The sequence below is a fragment of the Hoplias malabaricus genome, chromosome 9 (assembly GCF_029633855.1).
Source record: "Hoplias malabaricus isolate fHopMal1 chromosome 9, fHopMal1.hap1, whole genome shotgun sequence".
Taxonomy (NCBI): domain Eukaryota; kingdom Metazoa; phylum Chordata; class Actinopteri; order Characiformes; family Erythrinidae; genus Hoplias; species Hoplias malabaricus.
Window position 1 is genome coordinate 28,359,422 of NC_089808.1, and position 14,105 is coordinate 28,373,526.

General features: G+C 38.2%; 1 long non-coding RNA gene across 1 annotated transcript in view; it reads right to left on the reverse strand.

Moving 5' to 3' along the window:
* Positions 1-802: 802 nt before the first annotated feature.
* LOC136707790 (uncharacterized) overlaps positions 803-14,105 on the reverse strand; it is a 70,686-nt gene continuing 57,383 nt past the window's right edge. Inside the window, exon 3 of the long non-coding RNA XR_010804247.1 lies at positions 803-1,274. This is a non-coding gene — a long non-coding RNA (uncharacterized lncRNA). The remainder of the gene's footprint in view (positions 1,275-14,105) is intronic.

Consider the following 14,105-nt stretch of genomic DNA (forward strand, 5'->3'; position numbering starts at 1 on the left):
GCTAAAGAACAGTAATTCCAAGAATAGCAGCAGTAGCCTAACCCAGCAAGGACAGGATGTGAAGAATCCGCCATCTTCTCAAACACTTTAGAGAAATGTACCTTGCTAGTGAGAGGATTAAAGCTTTGGATTTCTGAGAGGGAGCGGGATTGAACTCTGCATTCTTGTCTAGGAAGACCAGACAGCACTTTTTCAAGTGCTTCGCTTCATTTGATGATAGTGAAGGGCCCCATGCCATGGTAGCACCTTTCTACCAGAATGATGACAGGGGGAACGACACATCTGCCATGCTAATGTTTGCTTTGGGTTGTGAGCTGATTTTCAAAAGAGTTCTGGCATAGCAGCCCCACTGCTAGTAAAGACATTTCACTTTGGGAAACAGAGTCTCTTCAGCATGCCATAGCTTCAGTTGTACTGATATACTGACCTAGAACAAGCCCCAATGATGGAGAGTTCTGAGATATTTCTGACCCAGGGGTATGACAATGTATGGTGAGAAGCATCTAAGAATAAGGCATAGCACTTTTTTGGTGAGAGAGAGAGTTAGTTCTGAGTTTATGTACATGTTGCCCCTTTAGCTGTGAAATGCATTTTGATATCGAAACTGCACCTTTTCCTAGTGACTTCAATATCAAAACTGAAGTGACATATTTTAACAGACTTGCAGAAAGGTTTTAATATACCTTACAACTTAGACCTTACAGAAATTAAATAAATTAATTTCGAATTGTCCAGTGAAATTGGTTGTAAGGGAGAAGTGTAATAAACTGTTTATTAATTTATTAATAGAGAAAATGCCCAAGTTCAGTTCAGGTTCAGTACAACTGTCACTTTTAAACATATCTACCATTTGTGTTGGGTGTGGTGGTGGTGTCAAATATATTAACATAACCATGGGTGAGACAATAGCCCAATACTAATGGGATCAAGTATACAATAAGCTTTATCAGAATCATATACAAGTTAAAAGATATTTCTATGATGCACACATCACATTGGAAAAACCATCTTCAATTGTTTGCAGGTTTAACAATTTATGGACCAATTACAAAATGTCCTTACGAAAAAAACAACCTTGGAAACATGGCAAAAACAAAGAAGAGGATGAAAAGTAGCCATTACACTACAAACAAAAGCCTTGTCGAATAAATTCCTGGGGCAGAATTCCATAGCACAACTCATGCCGTCATCTGACCCCCTTCCCTCCTTGAGGCAGTGCAGGGAAGACTTCTAGTGCCTACCAGATTACCACTGCTGCCTTTGCTCTGTCATTTCTGCAAGGGGGAGAGAGGAGAAGGGGGTAAAAGAGAAAAAAACACATTCAGCTTGTGGGAAGAGATGGAATAAACTCAGTTGCTCTGAGATACTAATAACAACAAAGCTCCTGGTCACAGTACCCCATTTCCTGATAAAACCCAACACAAGCTCTTGACAGACAGGAAATGATGAGTGGCCCTCCGCCAGGACCATGGCATCTCACCCTGCAAGACTGCTGACCTTATATGAAGTGTACATATCCCACGTCTCTAGACAACTAGGCCAATGGTATAGTACTGTAGAAGTGATACCAGTATGGCTGATGCTACAGACAATTCTCATGTGGAACAGAAGCAAGCCCGAAAAAGAGATCTGTCATTGCTATGCCCCTATATTTTGAACCATGTAAAATGGACATTGATATTACATATTTCATATAACTGGATTGAAAAGCCATGTTACAGATCACAACACAAAACTGAAATTATTTATTTATTTATTTTTGAGCCCAAAATTGTGCACACTGCACACTGTTCTGAGCAGTCAAACTATCACGTTGTTAATGGAAGTAGAGGTGTTCTCCAGGCCAAAAGAGTGTATGATTTTCTAGACCAGTGGTTCTCAAACTGTGGTATGCATATCACTAATGGTACATGAAGCAGCAAGAAGTGGTAGGCCAAATGACCTTCAAAAATGTACTACAATTAAGGGATTTTTTTTATAACTAAAAATCGAAAGTTTTTATATGTAAATTACATAATGTTTCACAGCTTTCATAACTATGTCCCATTGAAATTCAGAATTTTCACATTGTAGAAAAAAAATCTACATAGTAGATTATGTCTGTAAGGGAACAGCGGGTGGATGGGGACAGTGTTCCTCCGCTTTTTTCAGGGAGGGAACAAATCTGTGTCAAGAAAGCCTAGTTTCAGTTGCTTACTGGACATAAGCAAGGGCTAGAGACAGATGTAATCAATTCGGATTTTATTATAAAATGGGAAAAGCAAAAACGAGAAAAACAAGCCGAGAGCTGTCTGAGAAAGTCTGAGAAATACTCTGAAGCACAGAAAGACTAAATCCAGAGGCAAAAAACTGAGAAAAATGTTCTTCACATCATTACAGACCAAAAACAAGGTTTAACACAGCACTGCCTCTCCATTACCTGCTACAAGCACAAAGAGACGCTATGAGTACCTGCCAAGCCCCCGCCGCACTGTTTTCACCTGTAGCCTATTAACTGTTATTAAACTGACCTCTTCATTTATTTCTTTCAAAATTCCAGTATAAAAGTAAAAAAAGTGTGTGAAGTTTCTGGACGTAGTTGACATCAACATCCAGCTTTCTTCAATGATGCATCAATGGACTCTTCCCCAGTTCCCTGTGGCATGTTCTTAACGAAATTGGTTGTGAAGGACCTGTGTTGATTTCCAGAAGCAATTCTAGCCTTGAAGCTAAGCCATGTTCATTTACAAGCCATGAAACCCCTGTGTGATGAACCAGTATGACCATATGCTTCAATACACCTACAAATTCAGCTACTTGGTCCTTTTACAGTCTTCTTTCCCCACTGTACAAAAATAAGACTTTAAATTGAAAGTTCATGTGACAGCTGTAGACATGATCTCATCTCTTTTGGAATATGCTATTAGAACACAGTGGAATTTAGTGTTAATTTACAGAAATTTTAGACTTAGATTTTCAGCCTAAAAGGGGACATATGCAAAAGTCACTTTTTTAGTGCTTTATTTAAATGTGGGTCTCTACTGCTCCTGAAACACTCCAAGCTCAAAAGAAATACCTCCATTGTCTGAGAGTCTGTTGAAAAAGTTAGGGTGTCAGGAATCATATGCTTCTACGAGCCATTTGGATGGCTCCCTTATTGTCACGTCACACTAGGGAAATTTGCATAGAACTACCCTGGCAATTGTGAAGGTGTTTGTGCAGGCAGAGCCCCATACACATGTTGCATACGGCCCCGCAAACTGAAGGCACCCTTTAAGTTAGGGAGAGTCTGTGTATAATCAGAAGATGAAGAGTAACTATCCTTCAGGAAAAAGGGGGAGGAAAGAAAAAGAAAAAAAATCCATCCCACCATGAGGCTGAGCTGCGGGAACAGCAGTGAGGTAAACCTGTGACCATTCTGTTGGATTGTTAATAGTCTACAAACATAGCTGCGGGAATATATTTAGAGGTGGCGTGCACTGCGCAGCTGCTTTCCATGGCATTAAAAGTCGTGCAGTGCCAGTGTCATGAACTAAACTTTGAAGCTGAAAAGTGAACATGTACTGATGTTTTTACACTGTGTAGTGCTCATTTAAACTTCGCCAAACACATCAGGACAGTCTAAAAGTTGCTTACTATTTCACAGCACAAAAAAAAAGACAGTTATTTACTAGTGCCAAGTTGAGTTCTTCAAAATTTCAGTTCCACCTTAAATGCTGCCACTATATTCGCACAATCACATTAACAACGGCAACATTGAAGATTTAATTAAACACCTTAAACAATAAAGCAGTTACAGGTGCCAGGACAAAACTACTGCATCATTTAAGATGACAATATGCAAGCTGGAGAATAAGCAGCTACAATGTTTGCTTCTTGTTCTTCTCTTCCACCTTCAGGACTGCAGCTGTTACAGAATCAGACAAATGCTGACTTGGATGCTGGAGGACTAATCACAGTTAATCATGTTAAAACTTTGTTCATATATATATATATATATATATATATATATATATATACACATATATATATATATATATATATATATATATATATATATATATATATATATATATATAATTTTTTTTATATTTTTTTTCACTGCATTTTGTTCTGTATATGGCTAGCTGTTTATCCTTAAGAAAAAAAGTTAAAAAAAAGAGGAAGACAACTTACGAATTTTCTGAGATGAGACGTCGCTCTGTCTATTTTTTTTTTGCTTTAAGATGCAAGCTGAGATCCGAGTTACGAGTGAGCGAGCGAGCTTGCACAACCCGCCACTAGGTAGCCCAGCAAGCGTTTAAGTTGATGCTTTTTTTTTTGTAACTGATTTTGCTGTACACTGTCAGAAAAGACACTGTCACTGTGGAAGTACCTTATGCTGTCACTGTGATGGTACCCTCAAGGGTACATATTTGTACCTTTATCTAGGGAACATAATTGTACCTCATTCTATTATAATTGTGGATTTCTAAATTGCGTTGATTTAATATGCCACATTTCATCTCAAGAATTTTTGTTCTTTAATTGTACAAATCAAATTTATTTGTATTTTACAACTGATGTCACAAAGCAGCTTCACAGAATTCCAGAAAGACAAAGTTTTGACATGAAATTTAAAAGTGTAAAGAATGTAAAAAAACCCAGGTGAGCAAGCCAAGGGCAACAGTGGCAAGGAAAAACTCCCTTAGAGCTGAGGAAGAATAACCAAGTCATATTCATTTATATAGCACATTTAAAAGACAGTGAATGTCGGCCAAAGTGCTGCACAATAAAAATCAACTAACAAGCAAACCAGATAAAATTATAAAACATATAAAAGAAATAAAACAAGTAAAAGAATCTAACAATAAAATGTTGTGGAGGAAATACTGATGGCAAGACAACATAAACCAAGGCAGAACAAATGGCTGAAATAATTTAAAAAGACCCAAACACAAGAGAAAATAAATAAGTTTTCAAATTGGACTTAAAAGTCACTATTGTAGGGGATTGCTTTATGAAGAGTGGGAGACAGACTAAAGTCTTGGAGCGGCTACAGCAAATGCCCGATCTCCTTTGAACCTCAGCCCAGAACGAGGGGTGTCTAAAACCAATTGGTTAGGAGGAGCATAGGGCACGTGAGGTAGATCGAAGACAAAGAAGATCAGAAACATATTTCGGAGCCAGGCCATGGAGAACTTTAAAGACAAACAGTAACACTATAAATCCAACTCTGTATTTCACTGGTAGCCAGAGCAACGACGTCAACACAGGAGTAATTATCTCCTTTTTCTTAGTACCGCTCAAAAGCCTTGCAGCTGCATTTTGGATTAGTTGCAATCGTTAACAGCCTTGAATGAGATATCCCCAGGTACAGAGAATTACAATATTCAATATAGGAAGAGATAAAAGCATGAATAACAGTTTCCAGGTCTTTAGAAGACAGTATTCTCTTAGGTTTAGCTATATGATGGAGTTGAAAGAAACTACCTCTCACAACAGTGCTCATTTGCAAGGCTCACAAGGGGTGGGGGAGGACATATCCTCCTCTGATCAACCTATTGGTAATAATAGTTAGGAGTCCATGAAATCTTCAGTGTAGGGTGGGCAGCTCCAAGGCAAGTGGTGGTGGCTGTATGTAATAATCTGTTTGAGTGAATGTAAAGCAGAAAATGCAAACATTTCCAGTGTGGTGCTAATGACTTCGGCAGATCTGACTATAACAGCTTTAACTAAAAGGAGAGAACCAGAAGGACACAGACACGGGAGCATCCTGAAACACTGGCATCTCTGCTCCATCATCAACAAACCTGAGTGATTGCATGAAACAGCGGGACGGCAGCACCAGCATCTCAGTTTACTATAATTCCGTGTCCACAAACCACTGGATCTGCCGCCTTTATCTATTAACTACCTACACATTTCTATAATGAAATATTACAAATATTCACCTCTCCATCTGAAGACGACAATGTAATGTACATTTAAGAAACACAATTGGACTTTAACACCACTGTTGTACCTTTAAGAAGGTACATTTACACTGTACCTTTAGTGACCTGCAATGTACCTCGGCTGTTCCTTTTTTTTCCCTGAAATTGTATGGTGTTATAAATGCATGATGAATGCATAGGCACTACTGCAAGCACTTATAGCAAGATAGTCACTGAATCTTCAAGAACACCCAAAAAGAATAAAAATAACACTTACTGAATACTTCCTTCTTAGGATGTTAATTATGACTTCATCTGTGAGAAAGAGAAAGAGAACTCTGGCGAAAACAAACCCGAGGCATTTTCTAGTTTGTTTTAAGAATTCAGAAGCAAATTAGACGACATTTAGCGACCTTCTGGCAGCACATGAAAGAAATCATATAGCAGAGAACATTGTATTGATCTGACCTGTGTAGGCCTTAGCAAGAAAGATGTATTATTACCTCTTATGTTATGTTTGGAAGCATTTACTTTCTCAAACTACGTCCCTAGATAACTTGGCAATATACACTTGCATCAATTCGAAATGGCAGCTTCTTAATGACCCATCCTTAGGCAGATTGACTTTACTTGGAAACAGTCAATCCTCATACTTTTTTCCATTTTGCCTTGGTAACAATATAAACTTGAATTACATTAATGGTTTAGGACAACATTAATTTATATTGGCTGCGTGTACATCAGTTGCATTTGGATTATAGTAATAGTTTATTTATTTAGGTAAAGTCTGAGAATATTTAATTGGGATTGTACAGGGAGTGGACCAAACAGCAAGAAGAAACAAAAACACCCCTAAAAGCATAGTTCTGGTAGAATGACCAGTGACTTAAGATGTTGGATGAGCATGTGTTCACAATCTATACAGAGTATAATCATGACATTGCTTCTGTGTCCTCTTAATAGGGAAACCCACCCCTTTGTCATACCAGGGCAAAGGAGCGAGATACATGTATGAGTATGGTACTGTTGACAATACTTTAATCATTAGTTCCAAATGACTTTTGAACTAATGGTTTGTTTCTCCTATTTAGAAATAGTTTCACAAAGGTATTATTTTATTTATGTTTAATTTATTTTATTCCATTTATTTTGATAGGAGCATGCTCACAAGCTGCAAGCTTACTTTTAGGCTAAAACACTCGGGCTGGATGGAAACATCAGGTGTGGTTGACATTCATTTCTCAGCCAGGCACAAAGTATTTGTCTCATTTGGCACCCACTCTGCACTGTATTGCAATCTAAAGCACTAACACTTTGGAAAAAACACACAGGGAGAGATTGGGGGGTGGGGGCCCCCTTTGATTTGAACTGATATTCTTTGCTAATGGATGGAGGATACTGAGAGAATATTATGCTTCACACAGCCTCTTTCCTAATACAGGTACACACCATACAAACATGGCAAAAATCTCCTCACTGCAGTACATCATTTTCCTTGCTGTCAGGATGAACAAGTCCACCTTGAGTTCTGGAAATACACCGATCAGCAAGTTAGTCACAGCATGTGAAAGCTTAGATTTGTTAAACCCCTTAGATGTTACCATGGTGAGGGCTGTTGATGGCAGCGCTAGGACCACTAGCTAATTATCGTGGCCTGCAGGCAGCTTCACACATTTTCACTTGTGTTTTTATTTATTTACAGTCCTTTGAGACCCAACAACTAGGGAATGCAGCACAACAAAATGCATTTCACTGCCCTGTGAGAAAGGTCAATATATAAAATGGTCAGCATGACTTTGAAGATTTGGGTTTGAAGCTTTAGGGAAACTGATACAGAGATTAAAGGTTTCTGATCAACTCCCAGCAGGGAAGACGTAGGCTTGACAATCAATATCATAAAATAAGGGAACCGAGTATAAAACAGAAGCATAGGTTAACCTGATATCAGGATATAAAAATAAAATAAACGTATTTGATACATAGAGATTTTTACTTTCAAATTTCACATTACAAATCTATGTCTCCATTTCTAGTTTGTCAGAGTCTTGAGAGACAGCAGATGAAAAGTCCAAACTGTATATTTCATTCATATTATAAAAAGTCACTGGACTCCAGCAGCTACCCTGTACATTGTGAGAAATGTTTACTACTGCCATAATGAAGAAATTTCAAATCTTTATTTCCATGAAATCAATAAAATGATATTAGATGGATCTAGACTTTATAATTTGAATGGATAGCAGAAGTTAAGAACACTAACCAAAAACACATGAAAGAGTATAAAAAAAACAAAAAAAACAATTTTAACAATAGGAAACAGTCTTCATTGTTCAGTTTTCTGGGCATTTTCTTGTGCTTTTTAGACTTGCTCCATTTCTGGGTTAGAAATAGACATAGTTCATCATTTGCAAAGACATATTCCACTTTATCTGGGGGGGGGGGGGGGGGGGGGGTTATTTAAAAAAAATCACTGCCGTTTCCCCTGCATTTACAAGAAGGTACTGTCTAAGCCACCTTGGAACTAGACAAGGTTGGGGTTGTTTTCACTTCAACAATATATGTAATTTTAGGAGGGCAATCCTTGCTTCTTGTTCACAATTTTTATATTCAAGCATTTTGTTCCACCTTAAATGGGTCCATTTAAGAGTCTACTATTCAATAAGACGCTGGAGAATTACAATTTTCACCATAAACAGCTATGCAACGCTAAGCTACGTTTTATAGAAACACATTTTGAAACACTCATTTCCCATTTTAACACATCCTATGGTGTTTACGCATTTTAATCTATACATAGGAACCTGTACTTCTATATACCGGTATATGTTTTAAGAAATGATTTGCCGTTACCTATTCAGAAGAAAATTAGCCAGCTCTAGCTCTGTTCTATGGTATTGCTGCTTCTAAACTACATCTGTCTGTCCAACATAAGGCCAATCTTTCCTCTCATTTTACTATCTGGTCACGGAGATTTTTAGAAGGGCAATCAGGCTTTTTGGGTCTGATAAAATATAACATTAAATCTGTTTACTTGGTTATTTAACGGCTGCAAAACACTGTAGACCTGGCAAAATCGTGGGTTTGTACTGTGCTATGACTGGACAGAGAGTAGAATCTGAGGCTGAAATTACACTAGAGCTCTGCTCCGGATTGGGCACTTCTCAAAGAGTATAGTGCTCAAGGAGATACTAGTTTTAGCCTGTTTCCTTAATCCATGGCCATGCACCCTGGACATTTTATGACAAAAGTACAGTAAAATATGACAGATTGCTGCTTTAAATATTACAGATATGACAGCAGTGAAAAACAAAAATGTAAATGTGTAATTATTTGTCATTGTACAACCAAATGTGTCTTTTGCATTTAACCCATCTGTGGCAGTGAACACACCCAAAGAGGCAAACAGCCATTCCTGGCACCCGTTCAGTGTCTTGCTCAAGGGCTCCCTAAGATTGAGGGAGGAGAACAGTGCTGTTCCCTCACTTCTACCACCTCAATTTTCCTGCAGGTCTTGGCAATCGAACCAACGAATCTTTCAGTCCTAAGCCCTCTTTCCTAACCATGGCTGCCCCTACAACAATGCTGTATACACTGAATTTCCAGATGTTTGCATGAAAAAGTAAGCCTTTCCTGCTCAGTGTCAAGACTCTGAATTACAATTTGCTGAAAAGCAAGTGAACAAAACAAAGTGAGAAAATCCAAACTGAGAAAACTACACTGAGCATAAGGCTAAGAGTGTTTGGGAGATTGTAAACAACAGTTTGTATTTGCTATCAATTTGAGCCATGAATTCCAACAGGGACTTTTGGTGCCGGCACAACTTCCTGTGGATGCTAATTTGAAAAAGCCGGCGAGAAACGTTGACACCACATCAGATGTTTGTCCTCTGAGTTTGTGGAGCAATATCTGCAGCACTTGGCATCTGCCTGCTTTCTGACAATGTGCTTTGGCAGCGCAATCCCATTTGCAAATATTTTATTGACAGAACAAGTGACTCCTGATTGGAGTTCCACGTGCTGCTCAGATGGAGCAGCTGGAAAAGATGAGCTTTAAAAAGATGCTAAACAAATTGACAACAAGTGACTCAGACTTTTAAATGCTCTTCTAGAAGAGTTTGGCAACAACTGCTCAGTTGTGTGTCTTTAAATGCAGCACTAAAAATTTAGTGCTGCGTTTTAAAGCAGTTCAGTGCTTTAAACTGTTATTCAAAAGTAAGCTACCATATGGACAAATGTCAATACAGTAAGACAGTGTGGAAAAATGCAAACTTCCAAAAGCGTCATTGAATTAACCACAACACAATAATAAAACTCAAGTCAGGCTCCTAGATTGCATACGTGCACACATACATACAGCCTACATGAGTTATACTTTCAGAAACAAACTGTAGTATGGGCAGTAGAAGTGTAGGTCGTTGCTCACACTTACCACCTCTGCTTTCTGGGAGTTTAAACTAGGTGTTGAAAGCCTGCTGTAAGAATACACACCTGACATTAGTAAGGTCAGGTGCTAATGCTGGACGACTTGTTCGTGAACAACAAAGGTAGTGGATGGAGGGTCATAGCTCCAGAAACTGCAATCCCAATACTCCACTGTTCAATGTTCGGAGACTAAATAAATCTTTATCTAATGCTCAGGGGCATGGTGAAAATACGTTTGTGTGGCCACTCTAGCTGAATGCCTGATTCTGTAATGGGTGATTGGCATTGGCTAAAATATAAACTGCTCGTTGTTTCCATTTGGTTCCATTTCTCCTGTGTGGAGGGTGTGTGAATGTTTTGTTTTAAAGTCTAACTACATGTTCTACTTGTTTGGGGTATTATTCAGGGGCCTACATTCACATGATGTTCACAGGGCAATTCATTGCTGCCATTTAAACACAAAACAGAATTGTTTATCACCATACGTTTGTGATCATTTATTTATTCCTAATAAATGCATGTTATAGCTTATCTAAGATCACTCTGAAATGCTTGTATAACCAAACTCTAGCTGTTGATGGGAAGGTGATATTAAAATTTGCTAGGGACTGGAAACCGTGAGAGCCAACAAAGTACTAAGATCCACCTTAATCACACTTGCAAAACCCTCCGTGCTGTAATTTCTCACAAGGTCCTGTGTTTAAGCACTGAGCCTTCAATAACTCAGCAACATTTCCAAGTTATGATAAAGACTCGCTTGGCATTTTCCAAGGAAAAGCTTATAGATGCTGAAGTGACCTAAAGATATAACATAAACAAGGTCTTAATTTCAACTGCCAAGTTTTGATGCATGTTTTTTCCATATCAAACTTATGATAATGTTGTCCTCAAAGCCCTTCCTTGATCATTCAGCAAAGTAATGAGGAAGGTGATTGGCACCAAAGAAAGAGCAGAGTGTCGAAGCAAAGAGAAGCAACAGGCTCCCTTCCCTGCGGGACGCCATCTGGGCGTCCATCAAACAAAGCAGCCTGCCAAATATTCTCACCCACTTTTGTAAAACGGAACAAAGGCAATCTGTGGCAGGCTCAAAGTGAACTGGCCTCCTTGCCACTGCTCAGCTCCCCTCTTCACCTTGTGAGGACACTCACGTAGTGTGATTCAAATTCATTTAAGTCACTTTAGAAAGAAAGAGGGGGGAAAAAAAAGGAAAGTCGTTTTCTTCTCCCACAGAGATAACAAAAAAGGCATTTTTCCTCTCCAATTGAGAATGTTCTGATTGCTTGCCCTTTTTTCCCCCCTCTCCTCTCATCTAGTTATCACAGTTAAACCCAATCAAAGGCAGCCCCTGATTAAAGGTTATAATTAGAAACTGCAAAATAACACACCTGCTCAGGAAGGGAAATGCTGACTCCCCTGGCCTAGCAAGAACACGATTTCATCCATTTCCTCTCTTCTCTGAAGACAGGGAGGACAACGAGATAAAGAGACAGAGGCAGCAAAGTAGAGGAGAAAAACACCACATGTGGCCAATCTCAGACTGTCCTTGACTCTGCCTTTCCAGGACCTGGTTCTTTTTAGCAAAGCAGTTATTGTGAAATAAAAGCGAGGGACTCAGCAAAATATAACATATCTACATTACTGATGTTCATATCCAAGTTAATACTGATTATCTACCCATGCAGACTCCCGATCCGATACTTAGATTTTCCTAAATAATACCGTTACACAGTGCACACAAGTAAACTCAGTCCAGTGTATCTGCTTGGCACTGAATATCTTACATTAAGAAATTGCCTGCATCCAAGCTACTGCTTAATTATTATTTTTTATATAACTAACATGGTGTCCTTCACAAACAGCTCATGTAAATAAATTATTTATTAATGTTATTTAAAAATATCTAATGTGATTATGTATATCATCAATGATGTTTTGAGGGAGAGAAATTAAATGTTTCTTTAAGACATGCTAAAATAAGTTACCTTTTTTTCAGCACTGACATGTTTCTCAGGCTGCTGATTGGCTTAATATGGTTTAGGAGCCATTGAGTATCTGCCCCTGCCTACGGCTGATGGAGAGTAGCGTGTCTCAAACACATCATGGTCTTAACAGTCTCGCTTCAAAAATACAAGATAAAACGCTTCCCGCATGGGTCCAAAACACATGGCATTTCCTGTCCAAATATGGGATGGATGGAAACTAATTGTGTTCCCCTCACAGTGGCCAGCAGAGTCAGATCACAACAACATTTACAATTGCTACAGGAGGAGGGCATGTGAGCTAGCTGTCTAGAGGAAATGGAGAATCACCTGCTTTTTTCTTTTCTCTCTCTACCTTCAAATAAATCCTACTTTTATCACATGCATATACACTTATTCTCAACAACCTCTACGAACCCCTCAATCCAAAAACATGCAGGTTTTCTAAATGAAAAATTAAACCATTTAAGGATTTGGGGGGGTGGGGGGGCAATGATTAAGTTGAAAATTAAGGCTTAAAATTCTCATACAAATAATTCCAACAGAGACTGTAAAGCTATTTGCTGACAAGATTTGAAGGCTGAAGTGTGCCAAGACACATTTCAAACAATTGAGCAGCAGCAGATGAAAACCAGTCATTTTTATGTATCTACATAAACATATCAAACAGAAGCATGTCATGAAAGTTTAATAAAATTGTCTTGGAATCTTCCCCCCCCCCCCTTAAATGTGGCATACAGCCTTTATACAGTAAACTCTTCCCTTTGTCAGATTTTAAAAGAACATTCAAATCATGGTGAAAAACCCTTAACATTAACCATTAACTATTTAAACTACTATTCATGTAAACAAAAAGAGCTGGATGATAATCAGTGGTATAAAAAAAACACATGTAACATGTTAAGAAAGGTAATATGTTCAGAAATTGGTGTTATGTCAAAGCCTCCATGCTTATACTTTGTGCTGACAATTCCACAGAACACAAATAGCCACAAAAACATTTTCATCAAACTACATTAGGATCCAATGAGTGTGTGCATGTGTTGCATCATACATCAGCAAACAGCATGCTCTTGAAAAACAGAAATAGAAGTAATATTCTCTAAAGTCTCTAAAACAGCTCAAACCAAATTTAAAATTGCAAACAGTTTAAGCTCACTATGAAACTCAACCATAAACAGCAGAGAGCAAAAGCTGGGGTCTATTTTTTTTTTCTTCATCTTTATGCAACCAACAAGATGTTACCATGCTCCAAGTAATAGCTCCAACATCTGAAGCTGAATTACTCCACATTAAAATTTACAAACATCGCTGCAGCAACTTCAGAGCTATCATTATTTTTGTTTGTTCAGAGGCAACACAAGTTTGCTCATCTGCAACCCTTATACCAAAGGGACTTGTTAAATATTTTCAGTGAACAATCCTCAGCGCTTCTGCAAGCCAAAGTTAGAGTAATACAAAAAGTCATTTTGTTCTGAAATAGTTGCTGCTTAGATGTTCATTTAAACTGGGTCACAGTTTCACCTCCAGATAGATGAACATTTTCTCACAGAGGGCACTCTTTACAAATACTACTTAAAGACTGGGTACTTGAGTACATCTTAAAGTAATATCTACAAAGTGTCAACTTCCAATGAGCTTTAAAATAAATAAATAAAAACAAACTATTGAATGTCAGTATTGTGCATGCTTATATCTGGAGACATTCCTGTTTTCCAATACAGAATGTAATGAATTCAGAATATTTCTGGAACATGTTTTGCCATCTTGATAAGACAAAAGAAAAATATGGTCATTTTCACTTAATTTAC